Source organism: Gouania willdenowi, chromosome 3 (assembly GCF_900634775.1).
Source record: "Gouania willdenowi chromosome 3, fGouWil2.1, whole genome shotgun sequence".
In the NCBI taxonomy this organism is placed as follows: domain Eukaryota; kingdom Metazoa; phylum Chordata; class Actinopteri; order Blenniiformes; family Gobiesocidae; genus Gouania; species Gouania willdenowi.
In genome coordinates this window covers 17,782,173-17,797,336 of record NC_041046.1, presented here as the reverse complement: position 1 = coordinate 17,797,336, position 15,164 = coordinate 17,782,173, and the positions used below count along the sequence as shown (strand labels likewise).

Sequence of the window (15,164 nt, the reverse complement as noted above, 5' to 3'; positions counted from 1 at the left end):
TCGTTACTTATAAAACCTTCAAAGATGATGTCACCACGTAAAAAGATGCAAAACAACAACCACAACACTCCTTGTGAAAGGGTTTTATTTCTTTTTTCTTGAAACATATTTTTTACAAATTGTATTTATTATGAGTGCTGATCAAAGGTAACACATGTAGATTATATTCCAGTATTCTACAAGCTCTTAAAAAAAGAAAATGTAATTTGCTGGTTCAAACCCTGTCTTGTTATTGCATGGACATTTGTTCAATACATTTAGTAGCATGCACTTTTTTTTTTTAAATCAAAAAAGACAGCAACTAAAATACTTTTACCAGAGTCATTTTTTATTCAAGTATCTATACTTTTACCTGAGTACTGAAGACTAGAACTTTGGCCACCTCTGGGTTTGAGTAACTGTTCTTTTTCTGATATTTATTGTGAGACATATTTTCTATATGTGAGCACATGCATTTTGCAGGACTGGATTCTGAGTTTACTTAGATTAAGTTTGGTTTAAAAAAAAAAAAAAAAGGATAAAAGTAAATATTTATATAACTCAGTTCTAATTTGGCAAAAAAAAAAAAAAAAAAAAAAAAAAAAATTTATTTTTTACTTTTTAAAAGACAACATTACCCATCTAAACCTGATGTTTAAAAATACCCAAATGATTGGAAATGTGTTCTTTTAGTTCTGTTCAGCCCAGAATGAGTGAAAGAGGTGTACAGAGGGCAGGACCAGCATTAGATTGGATACAGGAAAGCCATGAGAGTGTAGATTTAGTGTTTTACTTACAGTAGCTGTGGAGGTTGTCAACTATGAAGTAAATTCTCCAGCTCCAAGCAGGTCTACCAAGAACTAGATGATTACAACCCACTCTAGATCTCCAGTCACATCCAGCAGTGCTCATCATATTGAGTTCCTCCAGTTATAATCTTTGTTTCAATGCTTTTGTTGGAGTTAGCTTTCCTTACTCCATGTGGTCTCACTCTCACTCTGCCTGTTTTCCTGTTGGATTGTTTCCCTCCTTGAGTTCACAGGTGTTCTCAATTTTCATGGCTCCGCCCCCTACCTGTCTGGGTCAGCCACAGAGGATTAAAGTGGAGAGACTTATAGTTTTACTTTTGTATTTTCTACATGGTTATTGAATGTCACTGTTATTTTTTTTATTGTGTTTTGATTCAGTCTTTGTATATTTTGTTAATGTGATTTTCTAATTAAAGAAATGACTGTAGCTACTGTACATTATACTTTATATGATTTGAAGGGATTCCACTAGTATTTTGTAGTATATAAATGTACATGTATATAAATATATTTATAAATATACAGTATATACAAATACATTTATATACATGTATAAACTACTTTACTCAGTATTAGAACTAGTCTACCACTATGGAAATTACCCACAGTCAGTTTTATTAACAACTGAATGCACTGTGATGACTTTTTCATTAAACATTTTTATTTGTTTAAAAAGTACATTTTTCAGTACATTATTTTCTAGTTTAGAGTACGAGGATATTTTAAAGTCTTTCCCTTTTGCCCGACGGTCACCTTTGTATCTGAATGTTATTTGAGGTGAATGCAATTTAGAAATACGGTTTGTGAAAGGCTTGACAGACTTCCAATTTAATGAGGACTTGGAGTTTGTGCTTTGTGTGTCACAAGAATAACTTTTTTAATTTTCAGAGTCCATTCATGGGGGTGTAGAGGACACAGAGGAGATGCTCATAGCTGCTTGATACCGGGGCTTGCGTTCTCATTTAGACCACACACACACACACACACACACACACACACACACACACACACACACACACACTCATTTTTTGTTCACTAAGTAATATTTAAAAGTCTCAGAGGTGCATTAGCAAATAACTTCACATGCAGATTTTCTTCCTTAGAGGTCCCATATTATGTTATTTTTCACTAATCTACATTTGTTCTAAGAACCCCAAAAACATAGTATTTGAGGTTTATTTTCCCAAACTCACCTGTTTTCCAGAGTTTTAGCCTCTGAAAAGTCACTTTCTGAGAAACTCTACACAAACAGGCTGATTTGTGGCCTACTTATGCATATACATGAGTGGGCGTGTCTATAGATGGGACACCGACTTCCTCCTCCAATGTAGGGCCAGAGGACGGTCCGCCCTCCTCCCACCCACTCCGTAGCCGAGCTCATGTTGCTTCATAAACACGAGACAGAGCGTGGGGGCGGGGCATTCACGGGTACATAAATAGACTGTAGAAATTACGTACATAGCACTGCGCGAAGGACGCTGAAATGCTCACCTTCGTGGGCGTGTCTGTCAATCATGGCAGAGAGCTTCTCCAGCTCAGTGCCGCATCAAATTTGTCATCAAAGTGGGAACGCGTCATCAAATTGGAGCGAGGTGTTTGGACTCGCCCTGCAGTAAGAAAGGAGCAAATCACCCTCTAACTAACGATTGAGGGAATCAATGAAAAAAATACATTGGGCATGTGTATGAAGCCCTAATAGCACTTTTATGATGTTTAAAGCACAGAAATGTCCATTTAGCTTAACATGGGCCCTTTAAAAAAAGTTTAATCCTTATTATAGATTCTAGAATCTAAAATAATCTAGAATCTAGAATGAGAATATGAGAAGAGAGAAAGGGCAACCAAATAAACCCCCTTTTGGGCTTGGAGCCACTAATCTGTAATTGAATTTCAGGCTGGTTTCTGAGCCATGAGGAAACACAGCAAGGTCAAGGGCTACTGTACAGAGAGATTTCTACATTCCAGCAAAAGCTGAGGTTTGATCAAATAACTGAGCCAGCTCAAGGCGGAGCATGTGTGCATGTTCATGTGTGTGCATCGGAGTGTATCTGATGAGGTATCGTTGCACTTCCACAAGTCAGACTTGATGCAAGGTAGCTATTTTGCACTTGACAGCAATAAACAATCACAGAGAAAATCCATTTTTCAAAACAAGTAAAGTGTTGGGGATGACTGAGCATTCTGCAAACATGGAGGGATTAGCCCTGAAATAGGACTGTGTCTAACTGTCAGTGATTCGACATGTCAGCGTTCATCTGCATGCAAATTAAATATTTGTGTTGCTTTTGACAATAATTCCGATTTCACTCAGTGTGTGGAATTGTGTAATCGACGGATAAATAAACTAATGGAAAAATTGGGAAGCTTGAGTTTGAGCAGCAACGGTTTATCCTGCGGGTGAAGAGAAGAAATTGGTAATAAACTGGGCTTTGTTCAGCCTGAATGCACACGAGGTGGCTGCAGGAAGAGAACATGTCATTATAAATGACCAATCACTTTCATCATGTCACTTTAATGTAAATAAGCACTGAGGGTAATCTCCCAAAAATGTCTTTGGCAATCGCACAGGAACACACAAAACATTTATTTACTTGAAAAATGGTAGAAGTAGTGGGTGGGGGAGGGGGGAGGGAGGGGGTTGTGGGTAAATGGGTCTGTGGCCAGCACTAGAAAAAAATCCCACTCCCCAAGGTAGAACAAAACACAACTGTAATTTTTCAAAGTATGATATATTAAAAGTAAGAAAACAATTCTTGTGGTTTCTGGAATTGGTGGAAGGGGTGTTTTTGAGCGTAATTTAGTGTTGTACCCTGGTAATTTATCGAAAACACATAATTATCAAATAAATCTATTTGAAAACGTTTTTTTTACATCATATTTGATATCAAAATGTCTACACTGATGAGACACATCTTCAACAAAACAATTTGAGCCCCTTTGAAATGTATTTTGGCCATCAGATGACAAAAAAGTGACAAATTAAAAGTCTCACAATTAATGTTGTGCAAGATTGTCCATAACACCGTCAACATACACGACATACATACATTTTTCAAGATCTTAAAACCATCCCAGTCCATTCCATATTTTGACAAATTTTAGTTTTTTTGTGATTTTGTCAGAAAATTAGGGGGTAATGTTAGAGGACTATATTCACACAATAATTGTTTCTTTTTGACAAAAGTATTAATTTATGAGCTTGGGGAATGGACTGGGATGATTTTAAGACCTTATATAATACTCTACTGTGTATATTGACAATCTTGCACAAAATGATTCCCAAAGTCAAAATAGTTTTGTCTGTTATTTTGTCACTTTTTGTCATCTGATGGCCAAAATAGATTTAGAAGTGATCCAAATTGTTTTGTTGAAGATGTGCCTCATCATAGTGAACATTTGGGTACCAAATTTGACATGAACAAATGTTTTGAAGTAAATGTATTTGACAAATATGTGTTTTCGATAAATCGCTAAAAATCTTCCTCAGGGTACATCACTAAAATGCGTTCGAAAACGTCCCTGCCACCAATTCCGGAGACCACAACAATCATTTTCTTACTTCTTATATATCATACTTTGAAATCGATACAGTTGTGCTGTGCTCTACCATGGGGAGAGGTATCTCCCCAAATAAGGCCCTTATGAGATATGGCTGTTAACATAAAACTCATGCTGACTATAGCAGGGAAAATAATTCACACATTCAACATCATCTGTAGACAGAGGCTGAGATCGTCAACGTTCATTAAAAACCATTTCTAACGTGTGAGGCCGTGAGGTCAGCCAGAGAATCAGGGTGTATCCCATGCACCATTTGCAGTTTGTTGGAGCTTAGCTGGCCTTCAACTCCTCAAATTACAGAGAACAGAAGAACAGCACGAGCTGACGGATGCTCCGGCGACACACGCTAATTAGCAAGCGCTGGAATAAATGAGAGGAGCCGAGCGCACCGGCAAAAGGGACGGGGGGGAACAACTGCCGGGGCGGGGTCATCTCTTCCATCACATCCTATTGGACAGGCTCTCTCTGCCACATGCATCATCACAGCCTGTAAAGAGTGATGTCAGTGACAGAGAGACGGTCCTGTCACATCCTGTTGTTTTCAAAGCCATGCTGCTGCTGCTGATGCTGCTGCTGCTGCTGCTGCTGCTGCTGCTGCTGCTGATGCTGCTGCTGCTGATGCTGCTGCTGCTTTCCTGGGTATTGACAAGTGATGCAACTCGCTCAGCTGCCTTCACTTGGTGCTGCTGCTGCCCGTCATCACTCAATGATTGAGGAGGAAAACGAAAAAAAAAAGAAAGAAAAAAAAGGGGTGGCAAAAGGTCAAAAGGGAAATAATGGCACATGATATGTTTATGTGTTCTGATGGGAACTGGAGGGAAAGTCTTGGATAAAGGATGATGGACTCATCTTCCGCTCAGCCAGGTTTTGACATTCTGTAGGGGACCATGGAAATAGTCTCTAGGTTGATGGATAGGTGGAGCAGGATTACCCGCCAGACTCATCTCCTCTTCCTGCTCTTTACCTTCGCTCCTCTCTCTCTCTCTCTCTCTCTCTCACCCGGCTCCGGGTCCTGTGAGAAAGACAGAAAACATCGCACAAATACAATCAGGTGCAGTGTGAGTGTTGATTAACTCAATGGGGGAAAAAAGAAGCACCTCTAGTTCATCGCGATGCTCAAAATAAAACCCAGTGCCTCAAGAAATTGGTGGAAAGATTTATGGTTTACATCTAACAGTATTCTCAGGATATGATGCCCTTTGTTAATGGAAGCATTGGCAGTGCTATATGGGAGCATGGGAGCGTGTTACCAACACCTTTAAAGCCAGCCAGCCTTCTTCCCCTTTACTGTCTTCCTCCCTGTGTCCTTGTGAACTTCCCCTCACTCCTCACCCCTACGGACCACCCAGACGCCAACACTGCCAAAGAAATTGTTCTCCGTGCATCATTAGGCACTTTGAAACCCGGGTGGAATTTAATTATGTCACACATGACGCTCGCCTACTTGAAGCTTTTAAAGGCAATATAGCAGCTATATGCTGTGAGCTTCAGTTTTTAGATACATTATTCAAAGCACTCAGCTGTGTCTGCGTGCAAACGGCTTCCTTTAAATGAAGACGACTCACTTGCCAAGCAGCGCGGATCATCTCATTTACTTCCTGATGAGAAGCTCACAGAAAACACTCAATGACAACACAGGAATGTTGAATTTATGCTTTCATTCAAAAAGATGTTTTTCAACAGTAGCAAACAGTTATTTATCACTGTTATTTTATTGCCTTTGCATATTAACATTATGCAATATACATTATAAATAAGCAATGGTACAGTGGAGCAAATGCATTAAAATAAGCATTAGAACATTTAAACATTTAAAACAGAATCTTTGATCAATACGGCATCATTGAACACCTGTACTACAAAGCTGAATAAATATATCTGGGATATCTTTCCATTAGTGGGTTTTTGGTGGAGGTAATGAGATAAAAATATATATACAAAATAACAACAAAAATACACACAATAAGTAAAATATGCAAAGTAATAATGAAAATATACAAATTGACGACAAAAACACAAAATGAGATAAAAAATTCCAAAATGACGACAATAAAAAAATGCAAAAATGAATACAAATGTAGAAAACAAGAGCACTCAGAGAGCACAAACCTCTGCCATGGTTAGAAGTGCAAAGTCATCAGGGCGTATGTTAAGTTCTACTATGAGTATGTCACCATGGTAACATTCTGCATGAACTGAACCTGCTCAATGGAAGGTTTTGTCTAAGAAACCTGGGGTTTCTATCTGGCTCCACCCACCTGAACACCGCTTCTCAAGGTACACTTTAATTTACCTTGACACTCTTCTCTGATCACACATTAATATATAACATTTATATATATCACACACTACAGACGTGGCTCACATCGTTACTAATGTGCTGCTTTACGCTTTTTTTTCTACAAACTGTAGTTTTCTTTATGACATTGTGAATGCAGAGCATTTAGGAAAAGACTCTGTATGCAGAGCAATCAGAACGTTTGATCTGCATTAAAACACCTACTGACGTCTAATGTAAAGTTCCCTGGATGCAAACCTGTGACAAATCTAAAGGGGAAATGTCAATTTAAAGAAATACACATTTAAGGCTCGACATTTACATTATTTCTTAAAAAGATCAAACTGAAATATGACTGAATATATACTTAATGACCGTTTGGTGTGTGTCACAATGTGAATTCTATGGTGGTGCAACAGAAAGGAAGCGCATTTGAAAACAGTCAGTGGTTTGATTCCAACCTGGGTCATCATTTTTATGATGTCTTCTTGGGATGTCTAGAAGACGTCTTTTTTGGACGTCCAGACAACTCTGGCGACTACATTACATTCAAAATCAATGAAAATGACTCGACGTCATGTGGTCGTAACTGTCTTTAGAGCCACCACTTTACTGTGTCTGTGAAGCTCCGGTCGTTTTTCGTGCAGCGCTGCTCCATGAGAACATGAGCAGCTTTGAGTCACTGTGTGTTAACATCTCATCTGTGCTACACAACATCTGTGGATAAAGTTGATTGTTGCTGTGTACGAAACCATCTATTTGTTGTTGTTTAATCATTATGGTATGGAATGATGTCATCAGGTCAATTTAAATTAGTGAATTTAAATTCAGTTGATCAAAACTTAATCCCTGAGTGGAATTTGCAAATGGTTGGCATTAATGCTTTTTTTTTTTTTTTAAATACGTTGTTAATATATATTTTATGAGTAATATAGTTGTCTGTCACATTTTATTTGGCTTTCGTAAATAAATATGCACACTTACAGATATTGTACATGATTATATGAGTGGTAACACGTATTATAAAGGCTATTTTGCACAATAGGTGTGCCTTCAGATTTTTACTTGTCCGTTGGTGTACCTTGGGCACAAAAAGTTTAAGAACCACTGCTCTAAAGGATGAACGCATTTAAAAAAAAACATTCAAAAGTGCTTCCAACCTTCCCTTTACTCATCTATCAAGTGAATGAAGCCAACACAAAACAATTCTACTTTTTTAAGATTAATCAGATTTATATCTACCTCGACTCCAGGGGTCGGAGGTGAAATGAAAGACATCGCCTTCTACTGTATGAGCAGCTGTAGTGAAATCATTCACAAACTGGCAGTGGACAAGTCAAATCTGACCTGAGTGTGGAACAAACAGCTTCTATTTACTGGAGGGAATCCAAAGCAGCCCCGGTTGGACTGGGCCGTCCTCCTGCTCTAACACCTGAGACACCAGCTGATAGACAGATTCATTACCAGTAGGTACACGAGATTGCACACTAATTCTGTCGGCTGCGGTGGAGTGTTCATGTGAAGAATACTGCTGCGCGTATAATGAAGCGTTGTAAACAGTGCCCATTTTGCTCCTCATTTACATTGAATTCTAAGTGTCATATTTAATCTAGTCCTCGGTATATTCGGAATCATTTAATATTTGATATTGAATATTTTCAGCACCACTCACAAACAACTGCAGCATCAGGGAAGCTATCGAAGACAAACAGCAGGTCCAACACTATGAAAGTCAATAACAGTGAATAACCTTGGACAAGAATAACCAGGAAGCGACGAAACCTCAGTGACATCCCACGAATCATTACCACATGATCAAACATAACAACAATTCTTCTGCACGAGGATGTATAATTATGAAGTCTAATGTGAACCACTCAAAGCAGATTTGCAGAGCTGCTGTAAATGATAAATTTACATATTGGCAGATACCGACACGCCAACGAGAAAAATAAGATCCTGGAAGTCCTTAATGACAGAGTGTGGAATGCCTTTCAACAGCAGTAATAATATGGTTGTAAGAGAGAAGATGCTATTAACGCTTTTCTTAGTGCGTTTGCCAAGACAATTTTAATTATGAGTAATTTTCTCAAAAAGGGTTTTGTTGGAAATTCTTTCACAGAAGATTTCCCTCATTAAAAGGTCCAGTATTTAAGATAAAGCTGGGTTATAGACAAACAATAAATACCTGTCCCAATCACAATGATGATAGCGCCAGATTTATCTTAAAAATACTCTATCATTTTGTGGGCTACATAAAATCTTGATTGGCGCTTTTATCTGGGTGTAAACATTGTAATGTAGACAAAAAAAAGCTGAAGACATTCAAAAACAAATCTGCACTTTTCCAAGTGCTAACCATAAACAGTCGTTTCAATGTATAGAATGCAATCATTTTACAAAAAGTACAGGTCATACAAAATAGAGCTTTGGGCTGTGAGTACGGAAACAGCTCTAAACTCATGTTAAACAGATTGAAGTGGTTATCTGTGCAAGACAGGTTACTGTATTCATTACTCTCATTCTTTAAAAATATTGTACAATATAAATGTCCACAAATAAAAACCTGCCATGTAGCAGTGACGAACACAACTATAGTACAAGGCATGCCTCTGCACGGAAGTTTATTCTACCAAAAGCCAAATGGAAATGCCTACAACTAACGTTCACCTATAGGGCGACTCATGCATGGAACACACTGCCAAATGAAATATTACAGGTGGAAAACGTAAAGGTATTTAAAATATTATTAAAACTGTTCCTTCTATACATACATGTATGAAAGGGTTCTATTTGTGTCATTAAGGAACCTATCTGAACTATAAAAATAGCAGAGATTTGAGAATGTATAAGTATTGTATTATGGTTGAAAATAGAAATGAAATGGAGTTTGCATTTGATGAATTTGTATTGGGATAATGTTTTAAGATTTTTAGATAACTTAATACTAGTATAATGAACTGATTTCTGTTTTGATGACGTAAACGATTGTATTGGAAGAAGATACTTTTTCTGTATTTTAACAAAACAATTTCTATTGGACCCCAGGAAGAATAGCGTCAGCTTGACTGTGCTAATGGGGATCCACAGTAAATAAACAAATGTAGAAATAATGACTGCTGATGCAAAAACAACCATGTGTAGCTACGATAGGCTGTTGGTGCTGCTTTACCTTTTAAAAATGCTTAGCCTCAGCCGCTACATGTGTTAACCCAGGGGTTCTCTAACTTTTTTGGCTCAACTACCCTCTTTCTCTTACTCCTGAATCCAAGTTCCCCCCCCCTCCTTTGTCAGATTACAACATTTTGCTCATAATTTTGTGAAAAAACAACAATAGAGAATAATGATGGAATGAATGAGTGATAACACACATTTTGAAGAATCTCATTCAGTGAATAAGTGAATGAAACAGTATTTAGTGCCTCTTGAATACATTTATTTCTATATTTTGTATCTTTTTTATTATTCAGTATATTTCTCTCTTATTTTGTGTGCTGTTTTTGTGTGTGTGTGTGTGTGTGGGTGTGTGTGTGTGTGTGTGTGTGTGTGTGTGTGTGTGTGTGTGTGGGTATAATGTCAATTATTCCCTGTCAGTGTGTGTGTTGTTGGTTGTTTCTTTTTTTATCTTTTATTTTGGTGTATTTTGTAGTGATCTTGCGTATTTTTCTCTCATTTAGTATGTCTTTGTTGTAATTTTGTGTGTAGCTGGTAATATCAAGTGTTTTTCTCTTTTAGCGTGTGTGTTTTTGATGTCATTTTGTGTATTTTGTTGTTGTTTGTCTGTTCTTTTTATTGGTAAACACTGATTTAAAGAATTCATATATTTTACAAAAGCAAACATCATAAAGATTTCCAAAATATACTATAAAAATATACAGAATGAAAATGTAGCCTTTCCATTCCAGCATGGCAAAACAAAAACTCTGAGCGGTTTGTTTACAGCAGCATCTCGGATGATCTCACCGTTCTAATCTACAGCAGCAACAAACACAGCTGCTCAGTTCCTCAAAGATACGGGTTCAAGAGTTGAATCTTTTCACTGAATCATGACTCACCGACGTCTGGTCTGAAATAACCCAAATACACCAGTGGACAGTCAGGAAAACTCACCAAATGGCCACGTTTTCTTTGGATGGTGCGCAAATTAGTTTAGAGTTGGGGTCAATTATAATTATAATTGCGTAATTCATATTTAATTACAATTACGGCATAATTATGATTGTAATTGTACTTTTAAAAAATCTGCTGCTGTCATCATCGTAATTAAATTGTAACTGAGTTTAGATAATTGACTTTGTAATTGTAATTGTGAAAATTCTATAAAAATTGTTAATTAGAACTTAACGCAAAACTGGGGAACCATGTTACAGTTCTATGTACAGTTCTACACATGTGTAGTTAACAGTTATTAAAATATGTTTCAAATCAAGCTCTCCTCACTTCTTAACATTTAAAAATAAATAAATCTAGGGGTATACCGACACAAGAAAAGGCTCCGATGTCCACACCAAAAAATATTAAAACCTAGATTTTCATTAATTAGGAAGCCTAACAATGTAACCAATAGATAGGAAAGAAATTAGATGATAGATATCCTCCACTGTTATTACAAATGTGGCCTAAAACCTTTGAAATGTCCTTATTAGAAGATTTATGCCTAACAAAATGCATTATTTTCACTATACTGTATTCGTTTTATTAACTTTTAAAACTGGGACTATTTTACCCTGTGCGCCGCCATGTTGAAATGACGTCATTGATGATGCCAATCGCCCCTTTCGCTCTAAAAATCAGTGAAAGTTAAAAAAAAGTCAATGTAAACCACAGACAACCAGGATCAAACTGCTGCTCTGAGCAGCAGTTTGATCCTGGTTGTCTTTATTTACATGCAACCAGAGCTGCTCTGCTCTTCTTCATGCCACTTAAAACAGCAACGTTGGAACTGTCGCCCCCTGCGGTCACTAAGTTTTTTGGCTCACTGATTTTGTTTATCAAATTTCAGTAAACAAAAGAGGTTTACATCAACTTTTTTAATTTTTACTGAAAGCGAAAGTTGATTTTGAAAGCGACCCAAAGCAGCACAAGTTGTCATTTTTGACTGAAAAAGCTGCTAAATCATCCTGAATGCTTCATAGAACTCAATGGACTAAAAGGGGCTAATCACGTCATCAATGATGTCATTTCAACATGGTGGCGCACAGGGTAAAGTAGTCCCAGTTTTAAAAGTTGATAAAGCGAATATGGTGCAAAATGATGTGTTTTGTTAGGCATAGATCTTCTAATAAGGACATTTCAAAGGTTTTAGGACACATTTGTAAAAACAGTGGAGGATCCCTTTAACAGAACGCTCACACAGGAGGAAGGTTAACTTTTATTAGGTTATTTGTAACACAACTAATTCTAATTCACTCAAAATTGGAAAAAAATGCTGGTAACTGTAAACGTCATGGAATTGTAATTGAACATGGGTAATTGAAAACGTAATCTTAACTGAAAAATTGTAATTGACCCCAACCCTGCACAGAGCTTACGGGCTCTTGGTTTTGACATATTTTGCAGCGTAATCCAACACTAAGGAAACCTACAGCTGCTGTGGCGACATGCTTAACATCAATGACAGAGAAATCGATCCACTCACTTTGTATCAGGAGGACACAGATAGAAAAAGACATCAGATGATTTCATTCGACAAGAAAGGAACTGCACGGGGATTTGAAAAAAGAAAGTTGAGCCGAGTAATGATCCACACAGGTCACTGGATACTACGATGATCCCTGGGAATGATGCACAAGCCTTTCCACTTTATTCCAATAACAATAAAGCAGGGTGAGATGTCTGACAGGTCATTCTGTTACCACACTGTTCCAAAGCAGCAGCATGCATCATGCTCTAAAAACCATACACCTTTATCAGCTCTTTTCCCTGCAGCTGAGGAACATTACCCTGAAAACAGCCCGCAGCCCCTTTGGTGTTAATTATAAGACTTTTCTTCCTCATGAGACTGGATGAGACGTGCAAGTGCATTAATCTTGATACTTCACTTCAATCTAAAGTATCATTTGAAGATACTCCTAAGGGAAGCTACAAAGGGACGACAAACTGGGCACAAAGGCAGCAGCAGCAGCAGAAACAGTGGTGATTTCTCCACGTGCTCATCTTACACTGAGCCTTCACTACAACCAATCATTTCGCCCATTACACCAAGGTTCACTGTATGTTATTCTGGGTGTTTATTTCGAGTCACACTGGATGACATGCCAAAACTCTCCCACCTATGAGGTGATTGATTTGTTCCTCGATGCAGTGTGAAGGTTACCGTCACCTTATGAGCTGTGCTAGCAGAGCAGATAGCGGCTGAAAGACTGTGGCATGTTTACATTCAGTTTACATTCAGCTTCATTACACTGTACATTTGAGCCAATTGTGGGTGTGAGGAGTGGGGCAATGGCACTGATAACAGGGATTTTTATTCACTGTGATGTATGAGATGAAGCTGACTGTTAAATATTAATGTCAATGCTTCATGACATCTTCATCACTAGCATTTTATATAGAAAAAAAAGTCAGATTGATGATTAGAAGGCAAATGTTGCTGTGTCCATTAGAATCAAATGCTGCATGTGCAAATGTTGCAACACAATGGTTTAGTTTCATTTTGATTTAGAGGTAAAAGTAATGGATTACAAGTATTCTCATTACTGTAATTGAGTTGCTTTTATGAGTACTTGTACTTTTTTGAGCGTATATCTAAATCAGTACTTTTACTAGTACTTAAGTACGTTTTAAAATAAGTAATTGGTTACATTTCTACACCCAACCGTTACTGATCAACGGACACTGTGAAACAACAAAAAAAAAATGTAATGACCAGACAACAATCACATCATAGCCGACCAACCACATTAAACCTAATGCACTGCACCAAAACAGCATTGAATCTAGGTTATTGTACATTTTGACAAACCTTTGATTTTTTATTATGGAAAAACAAACATTATTTGGTCTCTTCCTTTTTAAGTTCATACATGAGATGTTTACTGTGTACAAGGGAACCGTGGCAAGATGGGTGAAAGTAACTAGAAACTTTTACTTTGAATACTATTCCATTCAGCTACTTGTACTTGAGTATTTTATGTATGACTTACGTGTACTTGTACTTGAGTACAATTTCAATCAAGTTACAGTACTTCTACTTGAGTAGAATATATAGTACTCTTCACACCCTGTTAGTTTCTCTGTTACAATCTGCATAGAAGTGCCATGCACCCCATTCTAATTGTTGCGTTTTGTGTGTTTGTGTTATCATAATTGCACCATGGAAAACATATTTACAGTAAAGCCATTTACATATGCCTTAGATAAATGACCTTTTAATTCCTCTTCATTTGTGTGATAGTGGTGTACAGGTTTTAAACTCCAAAATTGCTAAAAAAATATTATATATACTGTATCTATATATATATATATATAGATATACTGTATATATATATATTTTTTTTTTATTTTATTTTTATTTTTAAGCGTATATTTCCATCTCTGCTACCTCTATCCTAACCGAGCGTGTCTTTTCATCTACAGGAGACATAGTCAATGTCCACATATCTCAACTGCTGCCATAAAATGTGAACATGCCGATAAAATGAGTTGTCCGTCTCTTAAATCTGGGCTGTGAAGACTGTTCTAGTTTGATGCATTAAAAGCCTCTCATGCAACGTTTATGCACAGATAAGAATATATTTTTATGAAGAATGTCATGATGGTGACATTTGGGAATCCACTCCTTCCTCCCTGCCTCCTACACGCTCTGCTAATGGGTCCAATTCTTTTTTTTTGTTTTTGCAATTACTTCTAAATCCTTCGTCCCACTTGATAGTAATGTATGGTAGTGACACAGATCGTCACTAAACTTTTTAAAAAAAGCAAAGGAGGAAACACTATAACATCACAAGCTATTGAGAAAACAATCACGTGTGAATGTATGATATATTCAGTAAAGCATCGTTAATCAGGTTCACACGATAGAAAACCGACAGCGTTTCTGTTCAAAGGCACAAAAATAATTTCCATGTTCCATGTTCCTGTCATTGTTATCAGGTGGTTTTTTAACAGCATCTCCTCTGACTACTTGATTTTGGTTGATTTGGTCTTTGTATTTGATGCTGCTACTTTTTTTTAATCAGAGTATCTACTTGAATCTCGTATCTACAATAAAAAAAGGCATCAAACCACTTAACATGCATGTTTAATCTCCCTCTATTTGAGTACACGCAACACCCTCTGCATATTTATGACGGCCCTCATCACTAAGCAAGATATTTTGCATTTCCTTTTCACAGTGGGGACCTATTCTGTGTGAAGGAGTATTCATTATTTTAATCATTTACTCTAAACACCTTTTCTATACAAGTAAATAAGCACACAGGGCAATGTACGCTTCATACAGGATACCAGTTTTTGATAGGTTCAAGCCATGTGTAATTTGGGCTGTTGCTTGGAAAAACAATTGTTCTCGGTACTCAGGTGCAACTCCACTCATT

At 37.2% G+C, this 15,164-nt stretch overlaps 1 protein-coding gene across 1 annotated transcript in view; it reads right to left on the bottom strand.

The window, feature by feature from the left end:
* Positions 1-3,284: 3,284 nt before the first annotated feature.
* cd276 (CD276 molecule) overlaps positions 3,285-15,164 on the bottom strand; it is a 146,239-nt gene continuing 134,359 nt past the window's right edge. The window contains exon 8 of the mRNA XM_028443147.1: positions 3,285-5,361. The gene's annotated coding sequence lies outside the window, so the exon portion shown is untranslated. The remainder of the gene's footprint in view (positions 5,362-15,164) is intronic.